The sequence below is a fragment of the Amphiura filiformis genome, chromosome 3 (assembly GCF_039555335.1).
Source record: "Amphiura filiformis chromosome 3, Afil_fr2py, whole genome shotgun sequence".
NCBI classification, from domain to species: Eukaryota; Metazoa; Echinodermata; class Ophiuroidea; order Amphilepidida; family Amphiuridae; genus Amphiura; species Amphiura filiformis.
The window spans coordinates 56,807,913-56,829,030 of NC_092630.1; the positions used below are offsets into that span (position 1 = coordinate 56,807,913).

At 33.4% G+C, this 21,118-nt stretch overlaps 1 protein-coding gene across 1 annotated transcript in view; it reads right to left on the bottom strand.

Annotated features, from left to right (window-relative positions):
- The window catches only part of LOC140148803 (uncharacterized), a 75,303-nt gene that overhangs the window by 36,753 nt on the left and 17,432 nt on the right, over window positions 1-21,118 (bottom strand).

Consider the following 21,118-nt stretch of genomic DNA (forward strand, 5'->3'; position numbering starts at 1 on the left):
TTCATAGCCGATTAAAAATTTATACCCTTTAGTATTAACAGAGGAGATTAAAAGAGGACTTAAAGGAAGGCGCACATATAGTGTGACATATCATATGGACACTAGATTTCTAGACGATACAAAGAAGAAGTAAATTTATATTTTCAAGAACTTGTGAATTTCTTAATTTCTGCATCCTTTTGTCTCCTTTTTCATTTTCTCTCCAAACTGGATCATCTTAGGAAAGAATTAGTTGCGCTTTCTACATTTTCAAAGGTTAGATGGACAATTAAAATAGAAGTGATAAAAGTTCTAGTTCTTGTTGATTTCTTCATTTTCACTATATTTCCAATTCTTTTTATTATTATTATTTTCTTCTTTTTCATTCTTGTAGATGTTTTTAGAAAATAAAAGTAGAAAAATGCAGGTTTCTTTATTTCATTTCTATTTTTCCTATTTTCTTTTCCCCTTTTTTTGCAAACTGGATGGTTTAGAAAAAAAATGTTGTGCAACTTTGTGCATATATGTAACGGTGAGATGGATTTTTTTTAAAAATAGGGAGCAGAGCAACCTGCATTTTTTGTACCAACATTTTTTGGAAATCACATTGAAGGGAAATGCTCAAAAAATAGATGTGCAAGTGACTTTGACTTGCACTAGATATTCATATTGCTAATGCTAGTACTAGTCTATGATGCAAACACATGTTATAATATAATTTTAAAAAGCATTATAGCAGTGCAGTTTATACAATGTACACCAGCATTTGTGATTTTTTGGACTTGCAGCTTAAATATTATTGACTTGTGTGCTAATTTCAATTTTAATTCCATCTAATATTGATAACTGATTCCTTTATTGGTGTGCAGGGAAAAAACAGAAGCAATGAAGGCAATTGGGTGCCTCATGCCTTTGCCTTTGGTGCCCCTCAAAACGTGTAACTTTGGATGTATTCTTTTGCATGTGATTTGCCTGGCTGCCCTTGCAACTGCCAAAATGAACTTTTTTCGCTGGGTGTGAAATGATCAACACATGAGCACGGAATAACCAACAGAAGAAAATAATGTCAACAAATTCAATAGTATTCAGGAAATTTCAAAGATTGGTAAAAAATTTGGACAATTCAGTTATTAGAGTACAAAGTACTATTTCTTTTTGACCATTTAACTAACAAATTTGCGGTGTATTTTTATACAGTGATCTTAAGGAAAGGAAGCCAATAAGCACATATTTTGTTCTTGGGATAAGGCCAACCTGGGAACCAAGGGAGAACAGTGCCAGTGCATTGATTGGTCTCCCCAGGTTAAATAAGAAATAAATAAAAAATAAAAAAAAGATTATATTAGAATTTGAATCCACATTAAATACAAATGGTCACAAATTCATGTAGCTATAACGTAAATTATGTACAATAAATGTGAACTGGCTAATGCATTTTAGCTAATTTTAAAATGATGTCTTCAGCCTAGTACTGGTACTATTCATGTATGTGTATTTCTAGCCATTATATGTAGATATTAAAAATCATTGGCGGCAAGATCTCTCAATTGCCACCATCGCCATTACATCATAAATACCCATAATCCAATAAAATCCAAAGGACAAAAAACATGCTGCATCATCTGTAACTACATCACGCTAAAAGTCGTCGGTAGACAACAACCAACAAGCGGGGTAATATATTGGATTATGAACCCATTACATACGTCCATTATTAAATTACACGTCATAAGACTATGCCAAGGTGGCCCGCTTGTCTTAATGGAAACAATGACTACTTAGAAACCATATGCTTAAATGTACAATGCATATCATTACATGTATATGGCTCACTAATATTTACTAATATATTTTGTGAAAACAAGAAATCCGACACATTAAGGGGGTAATACACCCCTTGATAAATTTGTGACTATTTTTACATTTTTCTCAAAAATATTAACACACTGGTAACAAAAGTTATTATAGGGGCAAGGAATCCAGTTACTACACTGGAATTTCAGTGACTCAAGACAAGCGGTACATTATTTATGATAAGAAAAGAGCCTAAAGAGGTACTGCTAGAAATTTCTTAAACATATAATGAACCACTTGTTTTGAATCACTGAAATTTCAGTGAAGTAATTGGATTCGTTGCCCCTATAACATACATATTAACTTTTTTTGCCAGTGTGTAGTTATTTTTTGAGAAAAATGCAAAATTAGTCATAAATTTTATCAGGGGGTGCAGTACCACCTTAATTACACAAAGTCTCAACTTAATTAAGGGAGCACGGTGGCCAAGCGGAACGGACTCCGACTCGTAATCGGAAGGTTGTGGGTTCAAGCCCTGGCGCTGCCATCATGTTGTGCCCTTGAGTAAGGCACTTTATCTTGATTACTCCTCTCCACCCAGGTGTATAAATGAGTACCGGCATTCTTGAATGCTGGGAAGGTAACAGACTCGCTGTGGAGGAGGTGTAGCGATCCCCCAATAGCAACATTACATGGAGGAGTCTGGCCCAATCGCCAATGAAAGAGAGATGGGCACTCCAATTACTGTTAATACAGGATCGTCTCCTTTACCTCCTTTTACCCCAACTTAAATGTTTAAGCTTTACATCAGTTATGCTTGCAATATTTCTACTTCTTGCAAGCATACATTTAGATGACAAAAACATGACATCCAATGATCACAATATGAAAGCCATGGATGATCTTTTTAAATGATTTTGGTTAATTATAATATTTACACATGTTCCAACTTATACTTAATTGGAATTTTTTTGTATGTGCAGGACAACACATAGAGCTCTACAGTTAAGCAGCCAGTAAAGTGAGTGGGTTTTCATTAATTTTACCTCATTATTTGGCTTAAAATGACCGGAAAAAGTTCCGTCCGGACAGCTGTTACTAATATTATTTCATAATTTTTAGCAAAGAATAACAAAATTAAAAGTTGACAGAAATTATATATTACGGCTTCAACTTGCAGTCAAGTCATGAATTGTGACTCGATAAAAACAAGTGACTTGAATTGACTAAATTTCTCAATTTTCATCATTGAAATTGTAGAGCGACTCAATTTGACCTGAAAAATAGCTCTAGATAATGATTTGACCCGACCTAATTTTCATGACTAGACTAAAAGTTAGCTGAAGATAAATCTACGAATTAGTCTGCAATGTAAGTATGACCTACATAATGTAAAGCACACTTAATGTTAACCATTGAAAAAAAATTACATTAAACATTTTTAAAGCAAGAGATGTGTGCCATATTCTTGTAAATATATACCCTCAAGGAGGGTATTTCCATCATAAATTTTCAAATTTGCCAAAAATCTACTTAACTGAGCAAGAGCTGCACCACAGTTCCAGACTCTTCTAAAAATATCTACATGTATAGCAGAGTGCAGCGTGAATGTCAATATATTGGCAACATCGTCCGGCGTCTATGCCAGAACGTGACATAACAGAGAGGATCTAAATTAAAAAGTCGAAGAAGGTTGTGCACTTAAAAATTACCAAGATGATGATAGATGCACTCATCATTGACAACTGGACCTTTGGAGAGTTGACCATTGCAAGATTGAAAATCATTGAGGAACATCAGCCCACAGTGGCTCCACTGTGTATTGCCTCCATTTCAAAACAAACATGCATTAAGATACACAGGCAAATATATTCTCCAAATAAATCATTAGAATCTTAGACACGATGATATAGAGCTTCAAGACAGGATCAATAGATAATACCGATTGACTTGTTTTAAATGAACAAAATTGATGTGAGTTGTATTTGAATACTCATTTCCATGTGCAACAAATTCACAAGACAATGCACTTGTGAAAATACATATTGAATAAATCAATAAAATCAACAAATACTTAATATGCCAACACTTAATATTCATGAAAGAATGTTCTTATACATATTCATTACGTTGCATGTGGTGTATACTGGCTCACCTCTCAGGAGTGATTCTCATCAAAGTGGATCAGATGATTTCAGAAAAATTGCTTTGTTATGAGAATCAAGATTAATTGTAGCACTGTGTATTGTGTAATGAGATTTTAACACTAAAACAATGATGCTTCAGAAGAGTTACTGCATATAGAGGTTATCCACTTCACTCATGTGTGACTTCTAACAAAAGGCGCTGTTTCCCGTAGTATTCCTCATTCAAACCAATTCAATGGACGACCTCGGAGTTACCTGCATGACTTTGGCGGGTTATTTTGAAACAGTCATGATTGCACATGCAAGTAGTCCTAAACAAGGTATAGCAGTCGTTGATAGGATATGCAGCTTATAGAACACGGATAACCTCTATTCTCTAAAGAAAAACATACCAGTTGTGTCTCACTCACTTTACTCAGTGGAACCGCTTGCTCACTATAAACGATGAACTCATGTACATACATACATACATCACTCTAAAATACCCTTTTCCTGTCATCAGGTCAGTGACAAACCCCCATTGTTGATTCATTTCCTACATCTCGCCATGGCCTTTCATCTGCGTTTGTATCATTCAATTGTTGTAGCTGTAACCATGTTAGTGACAGCTGCAAGCCTGCTACACTAACTAATCATATTACATCATGCAGGGGATATAGGTCAAGTATACACATTAGGATTATCTAATTTAAGAGATGTATGATTTGCTATGCTATCTTCAGTAGATAGTAAAACATTACACTTACAGTTCTATCTTTGGTTGATAACAGAATATATCATGTAGGTGCTATCTTCAGTAGATAGTAAAACATTACACTTACAGTTCTATCTTTGGTTCATAACAGAATATATCATGTAGGTGCTATCTTCAGTAGATAGTAAAACATTACACTTACAGGTCTATCTTTGGTTGATAACAGAATATATCATGTAGGTGCTATCTTCAGTAGATAGTAAAACATTACACTTACAGGTCTATCTTTGGTTGATAACAGAATATATCATGTAGGTGCTATCTTCAGTAGATAGTAAAACATTACACTTACAGGTCTATCTTTGGTTGATAACAGAATATATCATGTAGGTGCTATCTTCAGTAGATAGTAAAACATTACACTTACAGGTCTATCTTTGGTTGATAACAGAATATATCATGTAGGTGCTATCTTCAGTAGATAGTAAAACATTACACTTACAGGTCTATCTTTGGTTGATAACAGAATATATCATGTAGGTGCTATCTTCAGTAGATAGTAAAACATTACACTTACAGTTCTATCTTTGGTTGATAACAGAATATATCATGTAGGTGCTATCTTCAGTAGATAGTAAAACATTACACTTACAGGTCTATCTTTGGTTCATAACAGAATATATCATGTAGGTGCTATCTTCAGTAGATAGTAAAACATTACACTTACAGTTCTATCTTTGGTTGATAACAGAATATATCATGTAGGTGCTATCTTCAGTAGATAGTAAAACATTACACTTACAGGTCTATCTTTGGTTCATAACAGAATATATCATGTAGGTGCTATCTTCAGTAGATAGTAAAACATTACACTTACAGTTCTATCTTTGGTTGATAACAGAATATATCATGTAGGTGCTATCTTCAGTAGATAGTAAAACATTACACTTACAGTTCTATCTTTGGTTGATAACAGAATATATCATGTAGGTGCTATCTTCAGTAGATAGTAAAACATTACACTTACAGTTCTATCTTTGGTTGATAACAGAATATATCATGTATTTGTAGGTGCTATCTTCAGTAGATAGCAAACCAATTTACAACAGAATTTGTGTTTCTTAAATTAAGTTCTAAACATGGGTCATTCATCAAATGTCCAATAGTACAAATGTATGCTGACCATTGAGGAAGACAGCCTTCACAAGCTCCAGAATCAGATTAAAGAGAGAAGATATTCATAAGCTTGAGAAAAGAACAGTCTGAGAAAATTTAATTTTTGTGAGAATATGAGAGTAGTAAAATGATTTACATGAATTATGGTTAATTCTCAGTGATTCATAAAAAAAAATGCAAATCAGATAGGAAAACAACTAATAATATTAAGTTGCTAACACATACTGATGTGATTAAAAGCTTCAAGTAGACCAGTTATTCCTTGCACACTTCAGTGGAAACTCTTACTCACTTTGCAAGATGACCTTACATACATCACTCTTAAATATCTCCTTTTTACCATCAGGTAAGTAACAAAATCCATTGTTGGTTGTATACACCCATTTCCTATATGTGACCCGGCAGCACAAATGAGCCGTAAATTCCCTAAATTGTATTCTGAGTTATGGTGTAAAATGTGTACGAAGGTCATATTCATCGGTAACTTAAGCTGGCCCGACATCTGTCTCATTTCGATAGTCAAAAACTAATCAATAATCCTATTGTTGAAGTGGATAATAAGCTTCTACCTTAGATGGCTATAAAACTTTTAATAGCTCTGGTCTTTGTTTGCTTATATTGCTAAATCCTGTTCAAGTGGTGGGTTACCAGGCATTGTATTTTGTACAGGTATGCATAACCAACAATTAACAATGAGAGAACTTTCTTAAACCTCGTTGACTTGGGGATGATTTGAAATGACCCCCAATTATGACTGTTTTATATGTATTGCCAACAATGTGGAAAAAGAGACACATGTAAAAACGTAAAAAGCTATAATTTTGTTGAAGGAGCAAAGTTTAACAAACCATAACCCCGCTTCTGGATATCGTTTGAAGTCAAATGATATACCATTTTTAAGTTTATGATGTTTATTTTTTAAACACGAAATAAAACAAAATTGACCGGGGGAGGAATTTACGGCTCATTCGCCGTGGACGGTCACATATATAATATATCATGAACTTCTCTACTTACATATTATAGAGGATTCGATTTACTTTTAAAAACTTCAATGGCAATTTTTAGCAAAAACATTATTTAGGCGATGCTCTTACGAATATCAATTCAGCATCGAAGTGGTTACGTAATTCTCTTGGTTACCGGATCACGCTATTTTGATATCCTTCGAGTACCATATACTTTGTGTGGTGATTGTTTCGATCGTAGTTCATTACTCTGGCGCGTGATCCCGTTGGCATAGTAACATTACGTAACTTCGATACTGAATAGTAGCATTATGTTTACACTGTAAAAAATGCTACAAGTTGAAATTTGTGTAGCAGATTGACCAAAATGGGGAGCATTTTGTTCTGCTACACCAGGAAAATTGAACGCTGCTTACGTATCATTCAATTCATGAATTCCTAGTTGTAACCATGTTAGTGACAGCTGCTATAATAGCAAATTGCTTTACTTCATGCAGGTAATATGCAAGTAGGTCAAGTATACAGATTGGGATCTATCTCATTTGAGAGATGTTTGATCTAGATAAAGGTGTTATCTTATTGTAAATAGCAATTAGCATTCAATTTTTATGGGTTCTATGATTACTTCCGTCTTTAGTAGTAGATAGCAGAATAGATTCCATCATCAGTAGATAGCAAAACCTTTAGATCTTTAGAAGATAGCATAAAAGGTACTATCTTCAGTAGATAGCATAAAATATATACCAGAGTAAGTGCTATCTTTAGTAGATAGCAGAATATGTATTATCTTCAGAAGATAGCATAAAATGTATACCAGAATAAGTGCTTCGGTAGATAGCAGAATAGGTTATATTTTGAAAAGATACCAGAATATGTGCTTTCTTCAGTAGATTATATATGATATCTTCAGTAGATAGCAAAATCTTCATGGGTTCTTCTTCAGTTGATAGCATAAAAGGTGATATCTTCAGTAGACAACATAAAATAGATACTAGAATAAATATGCCATCTTCAGTAGCAAGTAAACCTATCTTCAATAAATAACAGAGAGATATTATCTTCAGAATGTGTTATATTCAGTAGATAGTAAAATAGATCTATCTTCAGTAGATCGCAGAACCAATTTTGATGAAAACTATATTTCTTAATACAAGGTACTATTATACTAGTCACGGGTCATCAATAAAATTATTGACAAGGGGTTCAAAAGAAGATCAATTAAACAAATTTCAGCAATCATTTATTTTAGTTCTATATATATTGCACATTTAAAAACACCTTTCTCCATCATCAGGATTCAAAAAAGAATAATTTTATGATTGGAAAAATTTAAAGAATAAAACAATTACGTTTGAATTTAATTTCAAAATTAAGATATAAATTAAAGACTCATGTTTATTTTGTTTAACATGTTTAATATTAGCCCCAGTACTTTTACATGTATCATTATGTATGCCACAATTTCAACATTCTAAAATTCCAAACCATATTCAAATCTATCAATTTCAATCAAAATTTACCTTGAGAACTTCTACAAATGTGATATCAGAAAATTATTTATTTCAAAATAAGTGAGTAAAAATGCCCAAATGCAAAAATAACATTAAATCCACCACAATCTATTCCAAATGTCACAGAAGTCAACCTGAACAAGCTAAACACAGAGCTACAAGCGTCATGCCTGCAACAAATGCATACTAATTCTGAATACTCACTCCTGAAGTTGTTATTTTACGTAAAAAAAGTTTCCACTTTCATCACAGTTTACTGTATTTTTAATTTGTTTTTACAACAACACTAAAATGTTATCTTAGCTCAAATATTTAGTGAGGAAATATATTCTGCATCCATGATTTACTGTTTACAAATTAAATTTATGCAATATTTTGTTTCCATATTGTAAAAGAGAGACACCTTTTAGAATATGAAAATATTATTTATACATGTCTGCTTTGATTAAAAAAATAATCAGTATGCAAGAAATAATCTACATTTATCATTCCAAATCTAAAAGCAGCATTTCACATTGCTAAGTGGGACAACTCCTTATATATGTGCACACATAGCTAACATGTAGTAAGTAATGTATGTCGGTATCTCCATGCAATTTCTGTGCCTGCGAAATTCAACATACATGTATATGCATCGCATCTAGTGAGTTCCAAATCCGGTCAAAAGGGGGAAGGTAAAGCAGTCAGTAATTGCACCAGGGTTGGTACATACATGTACTATTATAGTTTTTGTTATTAGTTCAATTTCCTGTACATAGTACAGTTACCTTGATTCAGTAATGTTTGATGGCAATTTCTAGGGCAACATTTACTTTGTTACCATGGTTGTATTATTAGTGCTTAGTATCAGTAAAAAGGTTATTCAATCAATGGCAATATATTTTATCTGATGGCATAAATCCCAGATTTGGCTTGTTGAAAGGACAACAATTGAGGAATTTTGTACAAATAGACAAATAATTATCAGCACCTCTGGGAATTGTTGTCAACATATTATACCAGAAATGAATTTTAGAAACATTTTCAGGTTTTTTTTTACTTCATGTTCTTCTTCCAGCAGTTTTCAAATGTTTTTCCTAAATTATGACTTTTTAAACAAAACAATTTTGAGCTAATAAATGTAGTGGCATCAATAAATTATAAGCCAACCATCATGTAGAATTTATCCAGTTAATCAGTAGAGGAGAAGCAATCTCTTATGCCAGGACTGCAATCTATAAACCACTATACATGAACATGATGATGAACATCAATATTGTTTGTAGATCAAGCATATCAGTATTACCGCATGGGCAATAGCCTATAAAACACAATACACTGTGCCACAACAAACTGTTTATTCAGCAACCATTTACAAGTAAACGTACATTTGTATAATACACTGTTCCGGTATCTTGTCCATATCTGCCCAAACTAGCAGCTTAGGAATATGAAGACATTGACGAAACCAAGACTACATAATCAATAATACACTCAGGAGACGCCTAAAACACTGCATTAAATACCACGGCACATGGTAAAGCCAGCCAAAGGCAAAATACACATAGTGATTCCATACAGAGAAAATGTATGCAATATACTGTATGGGATGTGCCAAGCTTGATCCAGTCCTTCAAGACCTGTGAAATTATATATCCACGTCTAGTGACATAACCACTTGACTAGTGGCTATTTTTTTGCCGCTGTGGTTTTGGTCTTTATTATGTGGCCACAAATATCATGACCATGACTGACTTTGAGATAAGATGTGTGTCATCATGGGGGTGGATTACATATCGTTACATGCACTGCTCATGTGAAGTACGCATCATTCTTAAAAACTGTCTAGCTCCCTGTCCACCTTATCTGCTGCTACATGACTAGACTATCCTTTATTGTTGCAGTCACAATGATATTACAAGCAAGATCATCTTTCTAAATCTACATGTATTTGTAGAATTGCAATTTCACATAATACCAACTGTACATTTCATGATGTACATTTTATGCATCAATTAACAGTTGATGTGCAAAACAGATCTGGATGGCACATGCCTACTCAAGGCAAGGTGTGAAATACATTTAAGTAAGAAATGAGACGGTGTATTAGTTTCACTTGACCCACATCGAGGATGCCTTCAATATGAAGGTCGGCATTGTCAAAGCACATGCATGGTGACTTTCTCTTCATGATGACTGAAGAATTAGGATGACAAGTTAATATCCGTCAAATATTTGTAATATCTCCAGGCTAAAAAGAACTGACACAAGAATTTACAACACATGCACATGTGTGAAAATACATAGGCAGGTATTGAACCAATGAACTATGATTGATCACAAAATATTCATAAAGGAATGTTCAGGTGTGCATGTATGCAGAGCATCTGGAAGACATTTTAAAATAATGATCATGATGATAATCAGGGTTGTTATTTAATTTACAGAGAATCTGCAAATCAATTCTCAGAAAGATTCTCATAAAATGATTTAGTGCAAATCAAAGTTGATTCTGGTCTCATACTTTTATCTACACACTAGACAATTAATAGGCAAGGGTCAAATGACCAGAGAAATCTTGCTTTGTAAGAATACTGATTCTTGCAATAAATATGTAATGACAATTTTAACACTAATAAGATGTGAAACTTTGAGTTGCTTATTCCATAAGAAAAACATACCAGTTGTGTCTTACTTCATTTGGCCCTATTACACTAAAAAAAAAAATTTTGTTACTTTAAAAATAATTTGTTTTGAGGTGAATGTTTAATTTTTGTGAAGTGCAAAAAAATGTGGTGCCACAAAATATTACCTATTATTATTGCTAACACATGCACTGTTTTGTGATTTTAAAAAGATCCAAGCATCATTTACTTCAGTGGAAAATAAATTACATTCATCACTCTACAACCCCTCTTTTCTGTCATCAGGTCAGTAACAAAACCCCCAATGTTGATTGTATCTGTCCATTTCCTACATACAGCCATGGCTTCATCATTCAATTTATGAATTCCTAGTTCTGCAACCATGTCAGTGACAACTGAGCAATACATTAGCTGATTTATTTACTTCATGTGTATGGGATATAAGTCAAGTATACACATCTTCAGTAGATAGCAGACTAGGTGATATCTGTAGTAGATAGCAGTATACATACTTACATACTTTCTTCAGTACATAGCAGAATAGGGGATACCAGAATAGGTGCTATCTTCAGTAGATAGCAGAATATATGCTATCTTCAGAAGCAGAATATGTACTGTCTTCAGTACATAGCAGAATAGGTGTTATCTTCGGTACATAGCAGAATAGGGGATATCAGAATTGGTGCTATCTTCATATGTTTAATTCTGCAAGACCATTGTCTTTGTACCATTTGTATGCCAAAAAGTTCAATATTGTAAATCCCAAAACACATTAAAAGCTATCCATTTCAATTTAAATCAAATTCTACCTCTTTTAGAACGACTATAAATGTGTATCACAAAATTAGTATGTAAGTAAAAATGCCTGACAGACAAAAATAACATTAAATCCACCACAATCTATTTCAAATGTCACAGAAGTCAGAAGTCAACCTGAACATTCTACACACAGTGCCTATAGTGCCGTGCCTGTAACAAATACAAACTGATTCTGAATATTCACTCCTGAAGTTATTATTTCACATTTGTAATTGTTTCAATTTTCTATCACGGTTCAATGTATTTTTAATTTGTTTTTAACAACACATACATTGTAGATGTTATTGTTGAGCTCAAATACTTCCAAATTCAGTGACAATATCTATGTGCATTTCAAATTTATTTTAAATAATATGACAGAAAGTTCTACACAATATTTTATTTTCAAATTGAATCGGCAGGTATGAAATTCTATTACACTTATCATTCAAAATCTTAAGCAGTATTTCACATTCACATTGCTAAGTGGGACAAATCCAATATGTGCAACATAGCATATATATATAGCATTAAATGTATGCAAGTGTCTGCATGCAATTTTGTGCACCTATGATCACATTGTGTAAATAGTGATTTGCAATTCTGGTAAAAAGGGGGCAAGTTAAGCAGCAGTAATTCCACCAGGGTTGGTACATGTAGTACTGTTATGGATTTTGTTACGGTTAATTTCCTGTGCATAGTACAGTTACCTTGATTTAGTAAAATTGTGATGTTTTCATAGACAGTGGTGATTTTTGAGGCAATATTTGCTTGTTTACCATGATCGTATTATAAATGCACATATTACTAGAAAAAAGACTTTGTTACAACTGCAAATATTTTATTTCATGGCATAAATCCATGATTTGGCTTGTTGAGAGGACAACAATTGAGAAATTTTGTATAAAAAGACAAATTATTAGATTATGAGCACCTCTGCTGGGAACACATATTATACCAGGAATGAATTTTAGAAACATTTTCTTATTTCTAATTTATATTTTTCCTACTTCCAGTTTTCACATGTTTTTCTAAATTATGACTTGTACTTCAAAAAACATTTTGAGCTTAATGTAATGACTTCAATAAAATGATAAATGATGAGCCCAACCTTCATGCAATTAATCCACTTTATCAGTAGAAATCTCTTATGCCAGTGACTACAATCTATAAACCACTATACATGTACATGATGATGGACATCAATATTGTTTGTAGATCAAGCATATCAGTATTACAGCATGGGCAATAGCCTATAAAACACAATACACAGTGCAACAAGAAACTGTTTATTCAGCAACCATTTACAAGTAAACGTACATTTGTGTAATACACCGTTCCGGTATCTTGTCCCTATCCGCCAAGACTGGCAGCTTAGGACGATGAAGACATTGACGAAACCAAGACTACATAATCAATAATACACTCAGGAGATGCCTAAACCATTGCATTAAATAGCACGGCACATGGTAAAGCCAGCCAAAGGCAAAATCCACATGGTGATTCAATACAGACAAACTACATGCATTATAATACTGCATATAGGATGTGCCAAGCTAGATCCGGTCTGTACACAGCCCCTCCACAACCTGTGAAATTATACATATCCACGTCTAGCAACCAAACCACTTGACTTGTGGCTATTTGTTTGCCGCTGTGGTTTTAGTCCTTATTATGTGGCCACAAATGTCATGACCATGACTGACTTTGAGATAAGATGTGTGTCATCACGGGGGTGGATCACATCATATCGGTACATGCACTGGCCAAGTGAAGTACGCATCATTCTTAATAACTGTCTAGCTCCCTGTCCGCCTTATCTGCTGCTACATGACTATCCTTTATAGTTGCAATCGCAACAATATTACTAGCAAGATCATCTTCCTAAATCTACATGTATTTGTAGAATTGCAATTTTACATAATACCAACTGTACATTTCATGATGTACATTTTATGCATCAATAAACAGTTGATGTGCAAAACAGATCTGGACGGCACATGTCTACTCAAGACGAGGTGTGAAATACATTTATGTACGAAGTGAGACGGTGTATTAGTTTCACTTGACCCACATTGTAGATGCATTTAATATGAAGGCTAGCATTGTAAAAGCACATGCATGGTGACTTCTCTTCATGACGACTGAAGAATTGGGATGACAAGCTAATATCCGTCAAACAATTTGTAAGATTTTAAGCCAAAAGGAACTGTCTATCTTAGAATAATTCATAAAATCTTGGAAGATAATTTATCTCTAACAATTCATAATATCTTCAGGCTAAAAAGGAGCTGTCTATCTAACAATTCATCAAATCTTCATTTGAGTTCAATTACTGTCTATCTTAGAAAAATTCACAAGATCTGTCAGCTTATTTCTGTCCATCTTCATCTGTGTCTTCAATTCTTGCGCATCTTATGAATTAAAAGACCTGTAACATAATCTGTCAGTGTTAAGTTGATGTGTCCACATTTAAGACCTTCAAATTCTCCAATATTATTATTACTTGTTTACTTCACAACAATTTATAATTCATCAGACCTACAAGTATTCTCATTTCTGCCCATATACATGTGACAAAATAATAAGATCCGTAATATAAATTAGCTAATTCTTCCTTTTTATTTGCTAACAAACACAATTTCACATTTCATTAAAATTCTGTATAAAAATCATCAATGTTCAGTAATTTTTCCCGTATGTCCAAACATGTGAAATTAATTTCAAACGGTAAGATTCATATATAGCCATCAACATCAACCCTTCTCTTTATGCTGCATTTCTTCGTTTTCATTAATACAATAATCGGCAGAGCATGTAATTATTATTGACACAAGTAAATATTCTGTTTTGTGGCCTTAAGGCTTTATCTTCAGCTCCATGAATTTCTTCACGATCATAGGAACTATGAAATATTTTAATCGTTTAATTACCATTGAGTAATTTCCATCATATTTTTACCATTAATTTTAAAATACAGAACTGAATTTATCTCTTATTTCCATAAAGATGACTTTTCTGCTCCTGAACCTGCTGCCAAAAGGACATTATTGATTGCAAGAAATCTGGCAATATACTTGACCTTTCTGTAGGTTGGTTGGTGATGATAATTTCCTTGATTATTAACAGGTAACTGATCCAATCAAATTAAAGACCCAACCCTGAGATATACACATACCATCACAGGCTGACATCAACTGGTGTACTGGTATCTCCTGTGACTGGTACAGCGAACGGCAAAGTTTACCAAAAATAATTTTCATGCCTAATGCAAAAACCTACATTAACCAAAATGTATACAGTTTAATATTTCTGCAGTACAATGTACAAACTTCTAAACACATACAGAAAAAATGTGTAAAATTTTCACGATTTAATTTGCCACATCTGTCACTGTTTACGGATGCACAAAAATATTACTAACATGAACATTGTACCTAGTGGTACCTGGCAGCATATCCCCCAGGATAATGTGCGCAAGAATTCCTGGGACAACTTGACCCAATTTTGTCATGTACAAATGACAATCAGTATACATCCAAATGCTGACATGACAAGCACTGAGCATGAGTAGTCTTATTTTTTTCCAAATTAAGGTAAAAATAAATCAAGATAAAAAATATTCTTTCATGCTTTTTATGACTTCATACATGTGCTTTCAAATTTCAAATAACAAAATGGGCATTTAAAACAATGTACAGTATTGTTGCAACATCCAAATGTCCAAAGACAAAATGTTCATGCATAATGATGATTGTATGTGCCATTCCAAGCCATAATGACACAGGCAGGATTAGTGATATTGTTGAATGTAAATGAAACTGTAGGATACATTATAGGGGTTCATTATCATTGTCATAGTACTCTAGTAGTATGTAACAGCAGTCCCTTAGGGTACCAGTTGTGTGCAAGTCACTGCAAGAATTCCTGGGACAACTTGACCTGTTTTTGTCAATTACAAAATATTGATTTTACATGTACAAATGCTGACATGACATGTCCTACATAATTAAGATTTTTTTTTTTCAAATTAAGGTTGTAGAAAAAACATCAAGAGAATCATTTTTTTGTATGATTTATCTATTTTATATGAAAAATATTGCAATTATTTAAATGGGTGTACATGTATCAACCCAACTTGCATGTAAAAACCCAACATCTTCATGCATTAAGCATAACCACACTGGCACAAGCAATAAATAGAAACATTCTTAGTAAACAGAAATTGCAGCGCAGGCAGGGGCTCATTATTGAAATGATGCTCCTACTTGCAAATCCAGATTGCTTTGTACTATAACACGACCCCAATCCTCCTAGTAGTAGTATCTTTATTTTATTTGTAAGCTGCAATTAGGTGATCCACTACAAAAAAAACCCATCATTTCCAACTAGCTGTAGCTCCAGGGCTAGTATTTGTTAACAGAAATAAATAACCTTACATGCATGTATGTTTCATGCATTTAATCATTATCCTTAAAAACCTGAAAAAATACCCCCAATTATGACTGTAAATGGTTGCGACAGACCTCTGCATGCATACTATGCAATTTACAAATTACAGTACTGCAAATGCTGGCTACAGCTACCTCTTTCCAAGTATGCATAGAACATACAGCCATCATGACGCACAATAAATCAAGGTCCCAATGGATCTTATTATGTTTTTGCCTCGTGACACGATATTTGATCAACTGGGCCGTGTTCTAGCTAGCAAACCCCGACATGTTTTCTTCTATTTTTTCAGGAGAGTGACATATGTTATTCCCATTCTTAATAATGTTTCATGTTTCTAATAAAGTACTAATATCAATATCATGATTTAATAATTGAAAATGTCTCAAAGTTCTAAAACTGCACATTAGGCGATGAAAAAAAATCCGTTTTACGGGCGAAGGGTCGGTCGGTCAGGATTTCTTTTTCTGGAGGATAAAATGACCCTAAAATATGACCCTAAAATATCACCAAAAGCTTGAAAATTTGATGATATTTTTGCAAACATATTTTGAAAATGTTCTGAAATTTTTTTCAAACATTTTCAGTCAAAATCAATAAATTTTGCCCCAAACTGGCTGATTTTATATGATTTGAGCAAAAAGTAAAAAAATAATTCTCCCAAAACGCAAAATCAGGATCGGTTGGGCCCGTAAAACGGGTGTTTTTTTGCTGCCTTATGGAGAAAATCACATTTGTATAGCACTATAGCTCTGGAGTATACTTTTTAATTTAGAATGCATACTTCATGAGAAATTGAGAAGTTTTCTGGTAAAGAACTGGATCATGTAGGGAGGTGTCGGCATCTATTAAGACGTGATGTATATTGCATGAGTGCTGTTGGTGAATAACTGTTATGTAATGATATCAGGTGTAGATATTACACATCAAGGAGTGAAAAAATATATTATATTCCCATGTAACAAATACCATTCTCCAGAAAACTGAAATACAATGTTTGTTTTAAATATTTACGATGTTATTCGAGATATTTGTCATCTAGGTCCTTCCAAATGGGAAATAAAACATTAAGCTTCTGGTAAATGCTTGCTGAGTTAAGTTCTTAAGAGAGTTTATCCGATAGACTCAGATGGTAGGTGGAAGATGGGGGTCAGCAAATTTTGTTCATATTTTGTCAATCAAACATGTGTCCATGAGTATTTACAGTGGAGGTATTAAAAAAATTTGAGGACCCCCCACTGGGAGATACTGGTCCCCCTCAAAATGAACCCCTATAATTGTCTTCTCAGACACAAAAACTTTGAAATATGCCCTAACTTTCGACTAGAGCCACGTAATAACACCAATTTGCAGACAATTTATTTATACTTTACAGTAATTATGCACATTTTGTCTCGACAGAGCAATTACAAATTCTTTAGAAAAAGTTTGGATTGTTCCATTTTCAGAGAGGGGTGTAATGGCCTTTTCAGCAATTTTATAAATGTTAAAAATCCCAATTTTGAAGCCAAGTTTACAAGATGATTGTGAGAGTTCCCCAATATTTTTGTAAAAGTTATTGATATGTTGGATAAAGTAAAATATAGGCCAAACAATTGAGCAAATAAAAATCATGGAGACTTTTTCTATTTTAAAATGAGCACATCTTACTTCATGCCCTTTTTCAGAAAATGCAACCGCAACATTTCTAAGCTATAAACCCATTTTCGGTGATTTTCCATGTTTGAAAAGAAATTGGATAAATAGTGAGCATATTAGAAGTAAACTACATCAACAATACTGTTGCATAATAAGTTTGATGCCTAAATTTTGCTGTAGAAATGCTTAGAAAAGGACTATTCCATTATTTGTTGGGTGTCAATACCCCGTGTCAGTACTAAAATTCTCTCTGTTTTGATTTAAAAATTTCATCATACATGCTTATATGCATCCTCAAATGAATATTATCTCTTTCTTCCAAGGTAGATAATAGATATAGCCTACAATTATTTTCTATCACATGTAGTGAACAACAAAGACAATAGTAATATTGGAATGATACATTCATCAAGTAGGGGTGTTATTATGATAAACATAAAAATGCTTATCTGTCTCTGATTCCTAATTTTTGATATACCAATCATGCTGCTGACATTCAATTTTGGGATTTGTATTGAGGTTCCTATGAGTGCTCTCTCTCTCTCTCTTCCGCCTCCTCTCTCTCCCCTCCTCTCTCTCCATGCTCCATCATATTGCAAAATCAACATTTTTAAGTGGCATTTTCTACCATGCGTGGCAATATTGTTCAATTTTTACATCCTTTCTAGTTGTATTAAATAAAGAATACATTTTCATTTAAGGGCTCAGATTTTTCCAAAAAAGACCTAACCTGCTTTTGTGTTTTGGGGAAAAAATCTACATCAGATTAAGGTCAAAATTTTCAATTGATCGTCGGCTTTAAGGTGGTACTACACCCCAATTTTGTGCCTATTTTTCCATTTTTCTCACAGATTATAGCGCATTGGTGACAAGTAAGATATGTATAATTATAGGGGCAAGGAGTACAACTACTGCACTGAAAATTTTATTTCAGCACAGACAACAGTTGTGGAGTTACAGTCAAAAATGAGGGAAACCAATATTTGATCAATAAATCAATAACTACTTGTCTTGAGTCACTGAAATTCCAGTGTAGTAACTGGATTCCTTGCCCCTATAATATACATAACTTTTATTACCAGTGTTTTATTAGTTTTTGAGAAAAATGCAAAAATAGTCACAAATTTATCAAGAGGTGTAGTACCACCTTAAGTACATATCATCATATTTATACAATTTACTTTGAGGACTGTTAAATTTTAAAAAAGTATATAAATTTTTAATAATTTGCCATAAAATGTGTATTATATCGCGAATTTAATTAGCTTTAATTTCATGGCTATCTTTACAGAATCAGATTTTTTATTGAAACTGTGACGCTACTATTTCTATACCAAAACTATTATCAAAACTGGCTCCGTTCGCAGTAATTCGGAGAAGGTCTACCTTTCTTGTGTTAAATAATTTCATATTCATATCCATTTGAGTGATTAATAAAATATTGACTGCTATGAGGGGCATGGTTAAAATTATAGGCCCAAGGTGATCTCAAAACCATGCTATATGACCCGAGGCATTTTGTTTTATATACCTCATTAATATAGATTTTTGTCATCTGATTGGTTAAAATGCCTATTTTATTGTTCATAGGCCATGGTAAAATTTACAAAGAAAGTTTTTCGTTATGAACCGATCGAACTGAATTTACCAAATGTTACGGGGAAAATTCGCTTAAAAATGACTGAATGAGTATAAATGGCTGTTGCCATGGAAACTGCCTTCCCTTTGAATTATCCGAATACCTTACACTGTATATCAAAAATATAGAATAAACCAAAATATAAAATGTAAAACAAAGAGCAAACAATTTATCTACATATTTCATTTTTAACACTAACAGTACGTTTTTTTTTTTTTCTATTTCATCATTAATATCAATATTTGTATGTAATTTTTAAACTGTTGTCTAGCTTTTTCTATTATATGAGGTTTACGGGCATGGTTCAAAGTCTAGAGTAAAAAAAGGATAAATTTGGTCTAAATGGATTTTTTGCCCGTAGGCCCAACCTTTTGTGGACCCCAGACCATTTTTTCATTTCATGTTGATGTTGAGATAGGCCTAAGTCAAATAAAAGACATACACGCACACCCCCACACCCGCCCTAAGATAAACAAAATATGACCAATTAAAGCCCACTACTAGTATTATGATTTACCCCCCCCCCATCCCCCTCCCAAGTTATTAGGATTTTGTACTTAACTTTTGTTGCATGGGCCCTTTGTAGACCTAGTTCCTATACCCAAAGTGCTGCGCTGATACATGTAAAATGATTAAAAGTCAGAATAGGAGCTTGTGATCATCATAATAATCTTGATAACGCTAACATATAGGCCTATATGTTCATGGAACATTATTTACTGGTGATTTTACCAATATGCTGTAAAAAAGAAGCACCCGTCACAGATATTGGAACCATGTAGGCCTACTTGGTATGTATTCTTAAATGTGGTGCTCAACTCATCAAAGCAATAACTGACTATTGACTCAAGATAAGGGACTGATACAGTGAAAAGATCATACGTTTGATGTTGGTGTAAAATACAGCATCATTATACCAATGCCATATATTGGGGAAATACATGTTTGTGTTTTCTGAAAAGTAAAGAAGTCTCCATGATTTTTATTGCATTATATGACTAACCTATGTACAGAGCTTCTCTCCTGTAATGAACAATTTGAAAAAGATTGGGGAACTCTTACAATGACGTCACAAAGTAGAGGGATATTTCAGTTTTTTTCATAAGTTGTAAAATGTGAAATATGGGCCCCCTCCCCTGTAAATAAATGGAACATTCCAATATAAATATTTGTTGTTTTATATTTTTTCAAGAAGACGAAGGATGAAAGATTTTGTGTACAAAAATTTAGTTTCATAAATGCTCGTCTTTGGTGCAAAAATATTGTTCAAAAATGGTATAAAACCGCATTTTACAAGTCGGGGAAATATGCGTTTGGGAGTTCATGGAGCATTATTTACTGGCGATTTTACCAATGTGCTGTAAAAGAGAAGCACCCATATACTTGGTTTGTATTCTTAAATGTGGTGCTCACCTCTTCAAAGCAATAACTGACTATTGACTCAAGATAAGGGACTGATACAGTGAAAAGATCATACGTTTGATGTTGGTGTAAAATACAGCATCATTATACCAATGCCATATATTGGAGAAATACATGTTTGTGTTTTCTGAAAAGTAAAGAAGTCTCCATGATTTTTATTGCATTATATGAATAACCTATGTACAGAGCTTCTCTCCTGTAATGAACAATTTGAAAAAGATTGGGGAACTCTTACAATGACGTCACAAAGTAGAGGGATATTTCAGTTTTTTTGAA